Genomic DNA, 15321 nt, shown 5'->3' on the forward strand with positions numbered 1-15321 from the left:
ACTGACTGGAGTGAAGTTGTTTTTGTCTTTTTTTCCTTTTTGAATCGTATCAAAGTACCAAATACCATGAAGATAAATACTGGGCACACAGCAGTGACACTGAGGACTAACTTGAGGTGACTCCCTCTGCATAGCTTCTGGTCCTCCTCCAAGGGCAGCAGCTTGGTGTTATGAGTCAATAACAGATGAAAGATATGCCTGAGAAAGAGCAAAGCACTCAAAGCCACAACTAGAGAGCTATCAAGACACATTGCCATTTTTTTTTAAAAACAGGAAGAATGGTTTTTAATTCAAAAGAAGATGTAATAAAACAATTCTTTCAGTTTGGGAAAGAAATGTTTGGAATCTAATCTGAACTATTGTAATGTCAAAGTTTCACCAGCATCTATATTGCTCAAAATTAGACATACTATGTTTACTGAGTCTTCTAGAGTTCTATAGAAGATTGATTAACACATGTCCGAAAAACTTCCTTGCTAAATTGTGGCCATACTCTTTGGCAGACTTCACAAACAGGATGTCCACAGGCCAGATCCGGCCCTCACGGGGGTCTTATCTGGCCCGCACCGTGTTAGAGATAATTGAGAGATTTCATCCAAAATGATTCATTCATGTATTCAGCAAATACTTACTGAGGACCTTCATACGTGCCAAGCTCAGTCCCAGAGTAAAAAATACTACAATGAAAAAATATGTGATTCTTGTTCTTGTAAGGTGTCCAGTCAAGACAGGAAGATGGATAATCAAACAAGCAGTAAGAGAAAGTATGGTCAACGTTATGACGAAGTAAAGGACGCTGCCGTGTGTGCAAAATACCTAGTACTGACTGAGTGTTTACGATGCACTAGGAACTGTGTCCTGCACTGTACCACATGCCATCATCACGGCAATCCTGGGAAGGGCGATAATCCTACCATCTCCATACTTCAGATGAGCATTCTGAAGCACAGAAAGCTTTGGGAATTTGTCCAGTCTCATAAAAAGTTACCCTTTTGAATTCAGTATTTTGATTTATCTATTCTGGATTATATTCTCAAGTCATTTGTTTCAGGAAAGGACCACGGATAGTTTCATGGCAACAGCAACGAATTATTCATATCCTCATGGGGATATTAAGCTATTTTCTAATATGTTTTTCTTATCTTAATCCATGAATAGAGCATTCATAGTATAATGTAATGGATGTAGACTTTGAAGCCAGTTAGACTTCACTTGGTATTTGAATTCTGTCACTTTCTAGTTTTGTGGCTGTGGCAGACAGAATTTTGGTCCACGTAACGTTCACGCTGTGTGTTATACCCACAAATATGTTATGCCACGTGGCAAAAAAGACTTTGCAGATGGAATTAAAGTTCAAAGCCAGTTGACCTTAAGACACAGAAATTGTTTTAATGGGCTTGCCTCACTGGGTGCCTGATATTTGCCATGCAGTGTCTTAGGCATTTGGTAAACGGTAAATTTTGATGTCGATTAAATCTTAATGAGAAAGGCACTTTTATAATGTAAAATTACTTGCAAATATTACTATAAAATTTGAGTTTTATAGCCTGATTCTCCATTCCCTGGCCAACACAGAGATGGACCCAGCCAAAGTCCACTCTCTATGTGCTAACTGGGCATCAATGTGCATGATCCCACCCAAACCCATCTTATTTCTCTGGATAGAGAAAACTTTCTTTTAATGCTTCTTCTTACTCTGATGCCATTCATTTACACATCTCTGGTCTGGTGCCCTGGGTCTATAGTGTTGGAAGACAATATTATAAGCACCAAAAAACACCTCATGGTTATGAGCCACGTATATTTATATTTTGCATTATAATTTAGCAGTAAATAGCTTCTAATCCTTTTGGGGAAAGGCAGGATATATATTAATTGTCAATGAACTTTCCATTCCAAGCCAAAAAAAAAATGAGTTATACGTGTAGAAATAGGCAAAATACAGTAGATTTGTTAAAATAGGACATCTACCAAGTTAGAATATAGTCTCTGCCTTAAGTTCCGTTATTTTGAGTAAACCAATATGGCATTGTTTTTTCTTTTCAGTATGTCATTGTTTACTGTAAAACTTCATCAATAGGTCAATTACTGAAAAGTTGATTATAAAATGAATTTTTGAAACTGAACTTTGTTCTTATGGCAATTTTTATATAAAGTAACATGCCTATTTTGAACTCACCTGTTTTGTAAATTTGAAATACACATAAGATTTTGTTTTCTTATTTCAATGTACATCTAACAAGGCAACTTGGGAGGGATATTCAAGGTGCTTTATAGTTTTATGCATCCATTCTTCACTTTTAATTATCAGTAGCATTAGGATATATCGAGCTATGATCTAGGCAAGGCAGTGTTCCTATTTTTCTCCAAGAGTTTCCAATCCATTAGGGAGATAAGAGAGACATGAATAATAATGGTACAAGGCATACAACATAGATCTTGTATAGGTCACCTCCCAGGACTGAGTAAAGAACCATCCCACCCTTGAGTAAGACTCGGAGGCAAATTCTCTATATAGCAGTGGAAAGATAACCAGACCATGATGCCCTGTCATTCATTCTTCAAGTGACTTCAGGCAGGCGAGTTCCCCTCTGTGGGCTCTGGTGTTTTAGGAAAGGAAGGGAACTCTCCAGGTAAAACAGGAATGGTCACTTGCTGCCCCAGGACCCCAAGGCTAGTCCACTCGTTGCCCCTTGGCCCCCACCCAACTGAGGGGTCAGGAACAAGAAAGAACTGAGAAACTGGGGAGGAACCTGGCTTTGGGCCTCTTTCTTTCTTTTTTTTTTTTTTTTAAGATTTTATTTTTTATTTATTTGAGAGAGAGAGAATGAGAGAAAGCACATGAGAGGGGGGAGGGTCAGAGGGAGAAGCAGGCTCCCCGCCAAGCAGGGAGCCCAATGCGGGACTCGATCCCGGGACTCCAGGATCATGACCTGAGCCGAAGGCAGTCGCTTAACCAACTGAGCCACCTAGGCGCCCTGGGCCTCTTTCTCTCTCCAACCGAGAGGCAAGAAACGGGGAGATTTGCAAAGGAGAAGGGAAAAACAGTGTGGGAACTTCCCCAGGAGACTTCAGCAATGATACAGGGAGTAAAACTGAAGCTTTCTTGATGTTCAGATCCGTGGTCATGTGAATTCAGAACAAAAATAATCTCATCGAGTCTTATTTTTACTTCTAAAGAAATCACTCAACACCGAACATAGCTAGAATTGTGCTTACTGGAATTCATAAAACTTTACACTTGCACTGAGCTCTGCTATCTCATCAGCATACGTTTAATGAGTAGGAACTCATATCTACACAGAATTTGAACTCGAATCTCTTCCTCTATGTGGAAGGTCAGTCACTTCTTTACCCATTTCCTAAATCTAGGAGCCACCTCTCACATCTATACTCTGCAATCTGAGATTCTAGGAAATATAAATGCCAGATGGCTTCTAAGACATATAAACGTTATTTTTTAACTTCAAATAAAATGATTTTTCAGAAGGCTTTAACACTTCTGGCTAATTCTTCATTTTAATCCCTCTGAAATTATCCACCAATCCTGAAATTTGGGGCCGCTTAACAGGAAAACTAGGAATTTCAAATATAGGAGGCAGGGCACCAGCACTCATCACATCACGACTACGTACAACAGGGGCTGAGAACATGAACTCAGAAGGCAGGCCGTGTGCGTCCACAGCCCATACTCAAGAAGAGGGGCATTAGAGCTCACTTGTTGCAGGGAGGCATCTCAAAGAGTTCGTGGACATGTTTTTTTTTTTTTTTTCGTGGACATGTTTTTTAAAAGTACCACATTACCTGACAGGATTATAGTCAAGAGTAAATGAATCAATATGCATAGAACATTTAGAACACATAAAGAGAGCTTGATAAATGCCAGCATTTATCATGATTTTTATTATTCATGGGGTGTTCACTGTGTTCCTGGCACTGTGATCTGTCAAGGAAAGGCAGAAGCAGAATAAAACTTATGACAGTCTGACTCTGGAGCCAGCGTCCAAACCAAGGATGGAGCAACACGTGGGGGGAGAAGAAAGAACACCAGGAAGCAAAGACCGAGGTCTGAGTTATGTCAACCCCAAATCCCACCTTCCTCCAGGACTTGCCTTACTGTTTACATCAGTTCAAATTGCTGTTGTTGATATTTACATCCAAAATCAGCCTTGCTGATAAATCCTTAAACACTGGCTGCCATATTTTACATATTTGTTTAATCGTTGATCTAAACAACTGTGACCAGGTGGCCACTTTTGGTTATGTAAATGGCCCCAGGGAAATCTATTTAATTAGTCCAAATTTCATAACATCTGAATTTAATGTATACATTCTAAGTGATGGTTCCTTTTCTTCCTGGAGATTAAATGGAAAGCACAAATGGGAGATTAGCCTACGGTGGCATGCCATGGTCACTTTGTAATATTAGTTGCACCATTTATAAAGAGTTAGACAATATTAGTAGGAAAATACAATATAGTAGCTCCTCGCTAAGTGTGCTCCTTAAGCATATTTTCATTTCTTTGAGAATATTTAGTTTGGAAAAGAAAAAGGACCACAGAAATTTTTAATAAATTAAGAAAAATTCCTATGTGGAGTTTGTTAATTATGGGAACTCACACACTGCTAATTCCTAGCCATCTATCTTTGGGCAGACTCCTTAAATTTCTTGTTGGAATCAGGATATTTTCTTTGGTTTTACATTAATGATATTTAAAAATTAATTTTTCACCCACAGGAAATATTAGTCTTTCGTTTGAGAGTCAATAATATTATTTTTGTCCAATAAATCATCTGTGAGTCGCCAGCTCTGAAACTCAAGATTCATAAATTATAAAATCATGAGGTTGAAGGCATCGTAGGATCTTCGAGCCCTGTCCTTATATGGATAAGGACAGTGAAAAGAATTGCCTAGAGTCACAACATGGAAAGGGCAGACCCAAACCCAGGTCTTCTCCTTCCCAGTTTTCTTAGTTTTTGGCTACATTATTGCCAGGCTTAGAAATGAATTCCAATTTTTACTTCAAATAAATAAAATTATGAATTGAATTTTAATTATTAATCAGTCATCAAAACGGAAAAGAAGCAGAAGCTGCTACGTTCTTTCCCTCTGTCTCTAATGTGTGACATTTCCATTTGACCCGGGTGGACTTGACTTACCCTGTGTTTGTAGCCCTGAGGGAGGATTTCTCACTTTTTCTGTTCCTAAGCCTCGCAAGTTAGAAGTTAGGAAAGTTGTATATTCTCAAGTAAAGGTCTTTAGCTTACAAGTCAGCCATTTAATTAACCACCGGGTTGGCCTAAAAATGATTTGGGTTTTATAACTTGGCCCTCCACAATCTGTTTCCTCCTCACCAAGAGATGATCAGAGCTCCTCCTATGGTTGGCTGCCTCTCAAATACATCTGATTTCATAGCCTTATACCCATGCTCTTCACACTGTTGACCTGCCCAGGGAACACCATGAATAGCACTTATTCATCTTGTTGAAAGAATTTTGGCTTTGAATGTACAACGTACACTTCAGAGAAAATCAGCTTTCACCTCTGTGCGTCCTTCTTGGCATTTCATCGCAGTATCTTAAAAGGGGGGCGGGGTTCTTACAAAGGAGAGCAATTTTCTTGTTTTACATCAGCTTATTGAGTTTCTCTCTGGAAATTGTTGCCCAAATGTTTTACATTAGTTGATTCCCATTTCTCAGTTAATCACCCCGTCAACAGAGCCTTAACAACAGTTTTTCATATTTCACTGTGTCTTAGACTTTCTAGAGCAGCGATTTCTTTGTATACCTTGGAGATAATTCCTGTAATTAAAAAATATTGCATTCCTACCAAGCCATAGTCAAATAGTATTTATTCAGACACGAGGCTATGTCTCTGCCCTGTGGCTATTTAAATGTTAAATTGATCATCACGGATTTAATAAGAAGCCTGCAGTAGATAGATTCTCCAAGAGAGGCATGAAGGGGAAATTCACAGAATTCAAATATTGGCTTAGAGAAGATAATAAATTAGGTTATGGGTAAAACAAAAGAAATGGCATCTAGTTGCAAAACTCATAGGTATGGAAGCATCATTTAAAAAAAAAATGAAGCCATTATAGTTGTTCTCCTCAGACACCATTTACCCCATTGTGCCCCAAACATGAGAAGTGGGCAAAGGCAGAATCAGGAGATCCCACTTTTAATCAAGGGTGATAGGGATGCGTTATATTCAATGAGATGAAAGAAAACCAATGAAACCCTAATTTACTGGAGTGACTGGAATTCAACCTCATTTATGTTGACACTCATTCATGTCATATATGAGATTCTAGGGGGCTAATGATACCAGAATACACAGGGGAAAGGCTCCAGGCTTCAGCCTGCATGACCCACTCAAATGCCAAGTGTGGACATGCAAACACTTCACTGCAGTTTCTAAGGTTGTGGCCTTTACCCTTCATAAAACCATCTTTCTTAACACCCATGTGTCCTTCAGTAAATGCATCTCCTCTCTAGGAAACTCTGGTTCCAAATGGAACTTCTTTTTATCAGATTTATTGAGATATCATTTATGTATCATACAATTCATCCATTTAAAGTACACAATTCAAGGGTTTTTAGTGTATTCACAGATATGTGCAAACATCACCATGGCCAGTTTTAATCACCCCAGTAAGAAACTCCATATCCATTGGCAGTAACTCCTATCACCCACCCCCAATCACTAGTCTACCCTCAGTCTCTGTAGATTTTTCTATTCTGGCCTTTTGCATAAATGGAATCATACAGTAGATGGTGTTTATGACTGGCTCCTTTCACTTAGCTTACTATTCTCAAGGTCCATCCACGCTGTAGCATATATCAGAACTTTGTTCCTTTTCATTGCAGAATGCTATTCACTTGCAGGGACATACCACATTCTATTCATCCATTCATCCATCGATGGACAATGCGTGGTTTCCACTTTTTGACTGTTGTGCTAATGCTGCTATGAACATCCACGTACAAATTTTGGTGTGGACATATGTTTTCACTTTTCCTGGATATATCCAAAGCGTGGAATTGCTGGGTCAGATGACAGCTTCATGTGTAACATCTTAAGAAAGTGCCAGACTGTTCCAAAGTGGATGCACCACTTTACATTTCCACCATCAATGCATGAGGGGTCTAATTTCTGCACATCCTTGCCAGCACTTCTTTATATATTGTCTTTTTTTTTTTTATTTTAGCCATCCTGGTGCATGTGAAGTAGTATGTCATTGTGGTTTTGGTTTTCATCTCCCTAATGACTAATGCTGAGCCTATTTTTAGGTTCCTACCACTTTTTAAAAGCCTCAATAACGTCCACTGTTTTCTTCCTAAGTGAAGCTCTTTCCAGCACCAGCTTCCAAACCCCAGAGTCCTCTCCCCTTTCCAGGCACAAACGCTTCTTAACTCTGGTGTGAGAAAATTTGAATCTTAGGTCTGAAAGTACAGCTTATTGAAGAAAGAAGCATGGGAAAAAGCACCTTCAAGACAAAGAGAGCCTATGAGTGGCTGTGAAGTAGACCTTCAGAGCGGACACTGGAGCATGGGCTTAACTGGTCAGCTGGAAATAGCATGACCCATGCCTGAGAGGGACGTGGTGGGGGGACCCTCGCGATTCTGTTTTCCCATGACCTGGCGCCTCGCTAAGAAAGGACTAGGGCAATACTGCTCAGCATCTCGCTTCACACTGTGTTTAAACTAGCACATGGGTAAAAAAAAAAAAAAACAATAAAAAACCTCCTATTAACAAGACAACCAGCATCAAAAAATACTTGTGCAAATTAGCAATAAAAATATCCCCGTTATAAAAGTCATATAGATGAAAAGTACAGCATAGGGAATACAATCAAAAGTATTATAATAACATTGTATGGTGACAGATGGGGACAACACTTACTGTGGTGAGCATCGAGTAACGTATAGAATTGTCAAATCACAATGTTGTGCACCTGAAAGTAATATAAAGCCCCATGTCAATTGTACTTCAATAATAAAAATTTTAAATATTTGAGAAATAAATGTATATATTTATACATAAAAATACATATAAAATAATACATATATAAATATATATATATGCTCATAACAGGATAAAAAGTCCTTGGTGATACGATAATTTGATTGAGACTTATTCAGAAAACCTTGAGGAAAAGAAAATAGAATCTCAGAGTGAATGAGAAGGAAAATGCTGGATCTTTCTTGTCTTTGCTTCTTTATATCTGTAAAGAGAACACCTATCTAGAATGGGCTCAGATGGAGGGAAAACCTTATAATCCCTTTGCCCAGAATATCCTTTTAATAATCATTTTGCTCAAAAGCTTTTTTTAACAGGATTTTATTTATTTGAGAGAGAACAAGCATGAGCGGAGGGAAGGGCAGAGGGAGAAGCAGGGTCCCCGCTGAGCAGGGAGCCCAATGCGGGGCTCGAACCCAGGACCCTAGGATCATGACTGAGCCAAAGGCAGACACTTAACCAACTGAGCCACCCAGACATCCCTGCTCAAAAGCTTTTTGTCTTTAGCCAAATGTTTTTGGAGATGAACTAATTAAGAGGGCTGTATTCGTTTGCTCTGACTACTATTACCAAGCATCACACAGTGAGCAGCTCAAACAGCAGACATTTGTTTTCTTCTGTGGCCTCTCTCCTCGGGCTGTAAATGGCCATCCTGTGGCAACTTCACAGGGTCTTCTTCCCCTTGTGTATGTGCCCTAATCTCCTCTTCTTATAAGGGTGCACATTGCTGTGGTCTGAATATGTCCCCCCCCCACACACAAATTCATATGTTGAATTCTAACCCCCAAGACGACGGTATTAACAGGTGGGGCCTTGGGAGATCATAGGTCATGCCTGTAGAGCTCTCATGGGATCAGTGTCCTCATAACAAGGTTCCAGAGAGGTCCTTCATCCCTTCCATCATGTGAGAACCCAGAAAGAAGACCATCTATGAAGCAGGACTTTCACCAGACTCCAAATCTACCAGCACCTTGATTTTGGACTTCCCGGTCTCCAGAACTGCGAGAAATAGCTTTCTGATGTTTATAAGCCACCTGTTCTATGGTATATGGTTAAAGCAACCCACACGGACTAAAACACCAGTCATATTCAGTTAGGGCCCACCCATGTACCTCTTATTGCCTTAATAATCTCTTTAAAGGCCCTTACTTTAAATATGCTCATTCTGAGGTACTGAGGGCTAAGATTTCCACATATGAATTTTGGAGGGACACAATTCATCCCATAACAAGACTCATGCAATAAATTAATGAATTTACATAACACTATGGTATTATACAAACCGTGTGGACATTTATTATTTCATTCAATTCTCACAAAAAAGGCTATGATTTAGACACTATTATTTACATTTTTAATGGAAAAAAGATAACAATAGGTGCTCAGAGAGAGTGAGAAATTTTCCAATTTTATTTAGCAAGCTAGATACTTGTTTTTTTAATATATCAAAATAGCCCAGTACTTAGAGAGTCCACTGTTTATTTTAAAATTACAAATTTTAAAATAAATTTATTTTATTTATTACATAAATCTATTATGTTTTCATTACATAGTAAAAAAACTGGAAATACGCTGAATATTCATCAACAATAAAATAATTGGATATATAATTGGATATATATAAATAAAATAATTGGATATATAATACTATGAAATGTTATACAGTCATTGAAAAAGAAAAAGTTGGATATATATGCATTGACCTAGTCATAAGCCATGATATAAAGAAAAAATAAAGTTATTATAGTAAGCATGTGTTCCCTGAATAATTTTTATATCAAATAAAGGATAAAATTATATCCATAAAAATCTCATTAAATTATATTCTCAAAAAATTAAAAGCTTAACAAATATAGAGTGAACATGTGTCCAAAATATATTAACTCATTCATGAGGAAACCAGAGATGATAAAGCTAGTTCAAACATTTGAGAAACAAAATTTTTTTTTTTAAAGATTTTATTTATTTATTTGACAGAGAGAGACAGAGTGAGAGAGGGAACACAAGCAGGGGGAGTGGGAGAGGGAGAAGCAGGCTTCCCGCGGAGCAGGGAGCCCGATGCGGGCTCGATCCCAGGACCCTGGGACCATGACCTGAGCCGAAGGCAGACGCTGAACGACTGAGCCACCCAGGTGCCCCAGAGAAACAAAATTTTATATATTCAGTGAAAAATGCATTTTTTTTTTACAAAAATGACAGTAAGTTGTTAATTTAGATACAAAAGTGCTTAATGTTTTACTGAGCAATAAATGATACTCTTTTGGTTATCTTTCTACCAAACAGAAATCACTGGCACTGTTGTCAGTTTGCTACAATTTAACCACAATCCTTACAGAGCTTTAGAATATTCTAATCAGTAATACATACAAGTCACACAAAGGTCTACATCTCTGAAATATAAACTACTTCCCAGGTGGACAGCTTGGACAACTCTCAGTAAGGACACCCAATAATTCCTTCTACCTATTTCCAATTTTTCAATCTTTTTTTATAGTCTCCCTGGTTCCATTAGATAACTATAAACATTATCCTCTGAAATTCCCAGGGATTAAACCTATAATACAAAACTGATAGAATAAAATTATCTCTATTCTCAACTATACAAATATAATTTACATATAAAGTGAAAAAAATTTATATACAAAGCCTACGCCCCTCAACAAAAAGTAAACAATGCCAAAAAATAATCAGAATTTTAATTGCTCAAAAGGTACATACATGCTACTAAGTCTCCATGACTTCTATAAACTCAGTCAAGACATATGCCAGGGGACGCCTGGGTGGCTCAGTCGGTTAAGCGTCTGCCTTCGGCTCAGGTCATGATCCCAGGGTCCTGGGATCGAGTCCCGCATCGGGCTCCCTGCTCCATGGGGACCCTGCTTCTCCCTCTGCCTCTGTCTCACTCTCTGTCTCTCATGAATAAATAAATAAAATCTTTAAAAAAAAAAAAGACATATGCCAGGCATCCTGTCTACCTAGTGTTATGCCCTCTTCTAAGAGACATGAACTAAAAATTATCTTCCAGCATGACTGCATTTGAAAGGAAGTCAGAAAAACCACAGAGACCATTATACTATAAATCCACAATGGTTTGCAAACTTGTACAAAGTTCTGATGCTCTTTAAAGAATACTTTTTGCATCAGTTAGGGGCTTCTGTTGACAGTTTCTGAAAATATATGAATCAGTTAGGAAGCTTTCAAATTAAGGTAGGAGAACACCTAACTTAAGGTAGCCTAAAAAAACTTGTTGGATGATGTACATCAAAGTCCAGAGGTAATGTGGAATCCAAATATAGTTTGATCAAGGCTCTCTTTATCTGTGATTGCCTCAGCCCTCTCCCAGCCTTAAAGCCCTCTGCTTGTTCGCACTCTGCCCAGGCTCTATTCCCTGAGATCTCTGCCTGACTGCCCCTTTCACATTAGTCGGGTCTTCAAATGACACCACCTCAAAGAATCTTCTATGAACCCCTAATCCAAAGAAGTTTCTTTCTGCTCAGCACTATTCAATTAAACTATGTTTTTTTCATCAAAGGATTTATCATTATCTGAACTTACCTTATTTACTTACTTGGCTATTGAACATCATCACAACTAGAATATAAGATCAACAAGAGCAGAGCTGCTCTCTTATTCACCCATTATCCCCAGAGCATAGAACAGTGCCTGACATTCAGTAAATGATCACTAAGGGTTTACTGAGAGATCAAGTGAAGGAACTATTATTCATCTTTCAGGAGTCAGTTCAGACATCTTGTCTCCAGAATCTCAAGACAAAATTTACATAGATTTGAGGAAATAAAAAGTATACCTTCCTCCATGTATGATAGTAAAACATCCATGTACTGCAGAGAATGGCACCCTCCTTGCCAGAAAGAGGTGGGGGGAGAGGCAGAGAAGAAAAGAAGAAAAAAGAAAGAAGAAAGAAAGAAAGAAAGAAAGAAAGAAAGAAAGGAAGGAAGGAAGGAAGGAAGGAAGGAAGGAAGGAAGGAAGGAAGGAAGGAAGGAAGGGAGAGAAAGAGAAAAAGAAAGAAAGAGAGAGAGAAAGAGAAAGGGAGAGAGTGCGGGGGGGAGGGGGAGGAAGGAAGAAAGAAATCACTATAATGTATTTATGGTTTTTGTAATGGCATGCCACTTCACTTTTTTTTTTTTTTTTAAGAGAGAGAGAGAGCACAGTAGGAGAGAGTAAGAGGGAGAGGGAGAGGGAGAGAGAGAATCTTAAGCAGTTTCCATGCCCAGCATGGAGCCAGACATGGGGCTTAATCTCATGACCCTGAGATCATGACCTGAGCTGAAATCAAGAGTCAGATGCTTAACCAACTCAGCCACACAGACACCCCATGACATGCCACTTTAAAGAATAGTAGCTACAATATATAGTCAGTTGGTATTACTCTTTTTCTTTTTTATATAGAATGTTGAACTTTTTCAAGGTATCCAGTAGAAGAATTTTAGTCCTTCTATGGTTGTTACTTTTTCTTATAAATCTCCCACCGTACCAGTTTCAATAGTTGTAGTTTTGGCGACTAGGAATAACTGTGGACTGTCATGGAAAGGCCAGCTTTCATTCAAAGCAGGATGAATACAATCAAAAGAGCTTTTCTTAAAGATCTTAATCCTTGGGTTCAATGCTGAGCTCCACATTATCGAATAAAAAGGCCATGTTCTCCTGAATTCTTTCCAGGCTCTACAATATTGAGCAGCTATTAGAATCCAAATTTGTTCTTCACCTTTTGCTGCCTGTGGGTTTTAAGATTTTTTTCCCCTGAGATCAAGGACCATATCGAGCAATGAAATGATCACATAATAAGCAGATCCATTTTCTACCACTCATCAGTACAAATAAATCTCCTGTCCTTACTCTTCTTAAAAGGAGCATTATTGTGTACGAGCACCTTCTTTCATTCCACTGTCTTTCCCTATAAATTCCCAGGAGGGAATGCCATTTAACAGAACCCAGTGCATGACAAAACTACATGACGTCAATGTCCCAGAGGAATTAGATTGAGATCAATCAATTTTCCAATCTCTTCCAATTTCTTTTGCCTAATTCAGTCTTTTCCGTTCTTAACATGATTCTTCATCCTGCTTTTTTCATTGTTATCCAGACCTACTGGCTACAAGGAACAGCCCCTCCCCTTAACTCAGCCTTTTCAATGCTTCTGCCCCATATTTGTTCTCAATGACCACCTAGGTAACTCTCTGCTAGTTTCTTCTCTAATTGTGGAGTCGCTGATCTAACCATGGCAAACACATTAAGCCTCTTTTATGGACGCCTGCCCTCCCTGGCTCCATGTTTTCCCTCTCAATATATGGCCTCACCTCTTAATTTGAACAGAAACATCAAGATTGTTGGAATGCCAGTGTCATCTACATCTTCTCCATCTTTTCATCACTTGCTTCCTTCCCTGCCATGTGTCACTTCCCACATTCCATCTTAAGCTGTCATACGTCTTTTTATTTTTTAAAGATTTTATTTATTTATTTGACAGAGAGAGACACAGCGAGAGAGGGAACACAAGCAGGGGGAGTGGGAGAGGGAGAAGCAGGCTTCCCGCTGAGCAGGGAGCCCAATGCGGGGCTTGATCCGAGGACCCTGAGATCATGACCTGAACTGAAGGCCGACGCTTAACGACTGAGCCACCCAGGCGCCCCACTGTCATGCGTCTTTTACACATCTGAAATGTGTGTGTGTGTGTGTGTGTGTACCCAGATTGCACCTTCAGCAAATAGACAGCAGGAGATAGAACTGAGAATGATGACCGAAGAGGAAGTAGGACAGGTTAGACTGATACCCACCTGGCTGGCGTGCTGGCCAGTCACTCCCTAGCTGCAAGCCTTGAAAACATGGCTTGGCCTCTCTGAGCCTCCAAGTATCACTTTCCACATCTTTTTTTTTTTTTTAAGGGGTCATCTCACAAGCAAAGAACTAGTTTTTAAAATAAGACCAGCACTGAGTGTTGTGTGTTAGTGATAAATCACTAAATTCTACACCTGAAACTAACATTACACTGTATGTTAACTAACTAGAATTTAAGTAAAAACTTGAAACTACGAATAAAATAAAATAAGACAAACTAGCAATACATTTCTGCCCTAGAAATAATCGCTTAATCTGAAAACATGCTAAGGATTGTTTTGGTACAAGAGACATTACTTCCATTTTCTCCCTTCTCTTAGCATATTAATATGCTTCTTTAAAAAAACTATAGTGGTTTCCCTAGGGCTTTCTTTGAACATTTTCAACTAATCTAAGTCTACTTAGATTATATTAGCATGATGTTATTTAATAACAGATAGTGTGGTAATTTATAACAGAGTATTCCCAATCCTTCCTTCTCATCCCTTATAACATTGTTGTTATTCATCTCATGTATTCACAAGATATAAGTAACCAAAACATTGTTGCTATTATTATTTTGAACAAATAGTTATCTATGAGATCAATTAAGAATAAGAAAAGGAAAAGATTATATTTTACCTTCCTGGATTCCTTCCTTAACCTTTGTCTTTTCCTTATGTACAAGCTTCTCACTTCTATCATTTTCTTTCCCCTTGAAGAACACTGAGTATTGGCAAAGACACAGAGCAACAGGAACTCTCAGTCACTGCTGGTGGAAATGCAAAATGGTACAGTCAGGTACAGTTTGGGTGATGCCTTACCAAACTGAACATGAGCTTACCATACAAGTTGGCACCCATGATCCTTGGCATTTACCCAAATGAGTTGACAATCTGTTCACATAAAAACCTGCATACGGTGTTTAGGGCATCCTTATTCATAACTGTCAAAAACTGGATGCAATCAAGATGACCTTCAAAACGTAATTGAATAACAAATGAAATTAATTTTAATGTCTCATTATGCTTTGTCATTTATAATAAGAAATATATATTTAGTCTTTGCCCTTGTTTCTGGCACAGAGCTTCTAAAACTCTTAGAATTTCCTACGTAGTGAGAGTGACAAAAGTATCTTTTGTTCTGTCATTGAGGTAACTTTTAGACCACACCTAAGGAAAGGGACTGGTTGTCAGGGAATCAATCCTGTGACTAGAGAGGAGGGAAGAGAGACTAGGGGTTGAACCAATCACCAATGGCCAGTGATTTGATCAACCACGCCTGTGTAATGAAGCCTCCATAAAACCCCAAACAGATGGGTTCAGAGAGCTTCCAGGTTGGTTAACACGCAGAGAAGTGGGGAGAGTGATGTCATCAGGGGCATGAAAGCTCTGTACCCTTTCCCTACACTTTGCCCTGTGTATCTCTTCCATCTGGCTGTTTCTGAATCATATACTTCTAT

At 38.7% G+C, this 15321-nt stretch overlaps 1 protein-coding gene across 1 annotated transcript in view; it reads right to left on the reverse strand.

The window, feature by feature from the left end:
- Nucleotides 1-15321, reverse strand: part of LOC123834231 (zinc finger C2HC domain-containing protein 1A-like) — a 172102-nt gene that overhangs the window by 19741 nt on the left and 137040 nt on the right. The window contains 2 exon segments of the mRNA XM_054504721.2: nt 7907-7958; nt 14502-14631. The gene's annotated coding sequence lies outside the window, so the exon portion shown is untranslated.

Source organism: Mirounga angustirostris, unplaced genomic scaffold (assembly GCF_029215605.1).
Source record: "Mirounga angustirostris isolate CCGP_5_RB_7025 unplaced genomic scaffold, mMirAng1.0.hap1 SCAF_7, whole genome shotgun sequence".
Taxonomy (NCBI): domain Eukaryota; kingdom Metazoa; phylum Chordata; class Mammalia; order Carnivora; family Phocidae; genus Mirounga; species Mirounga angustirostris.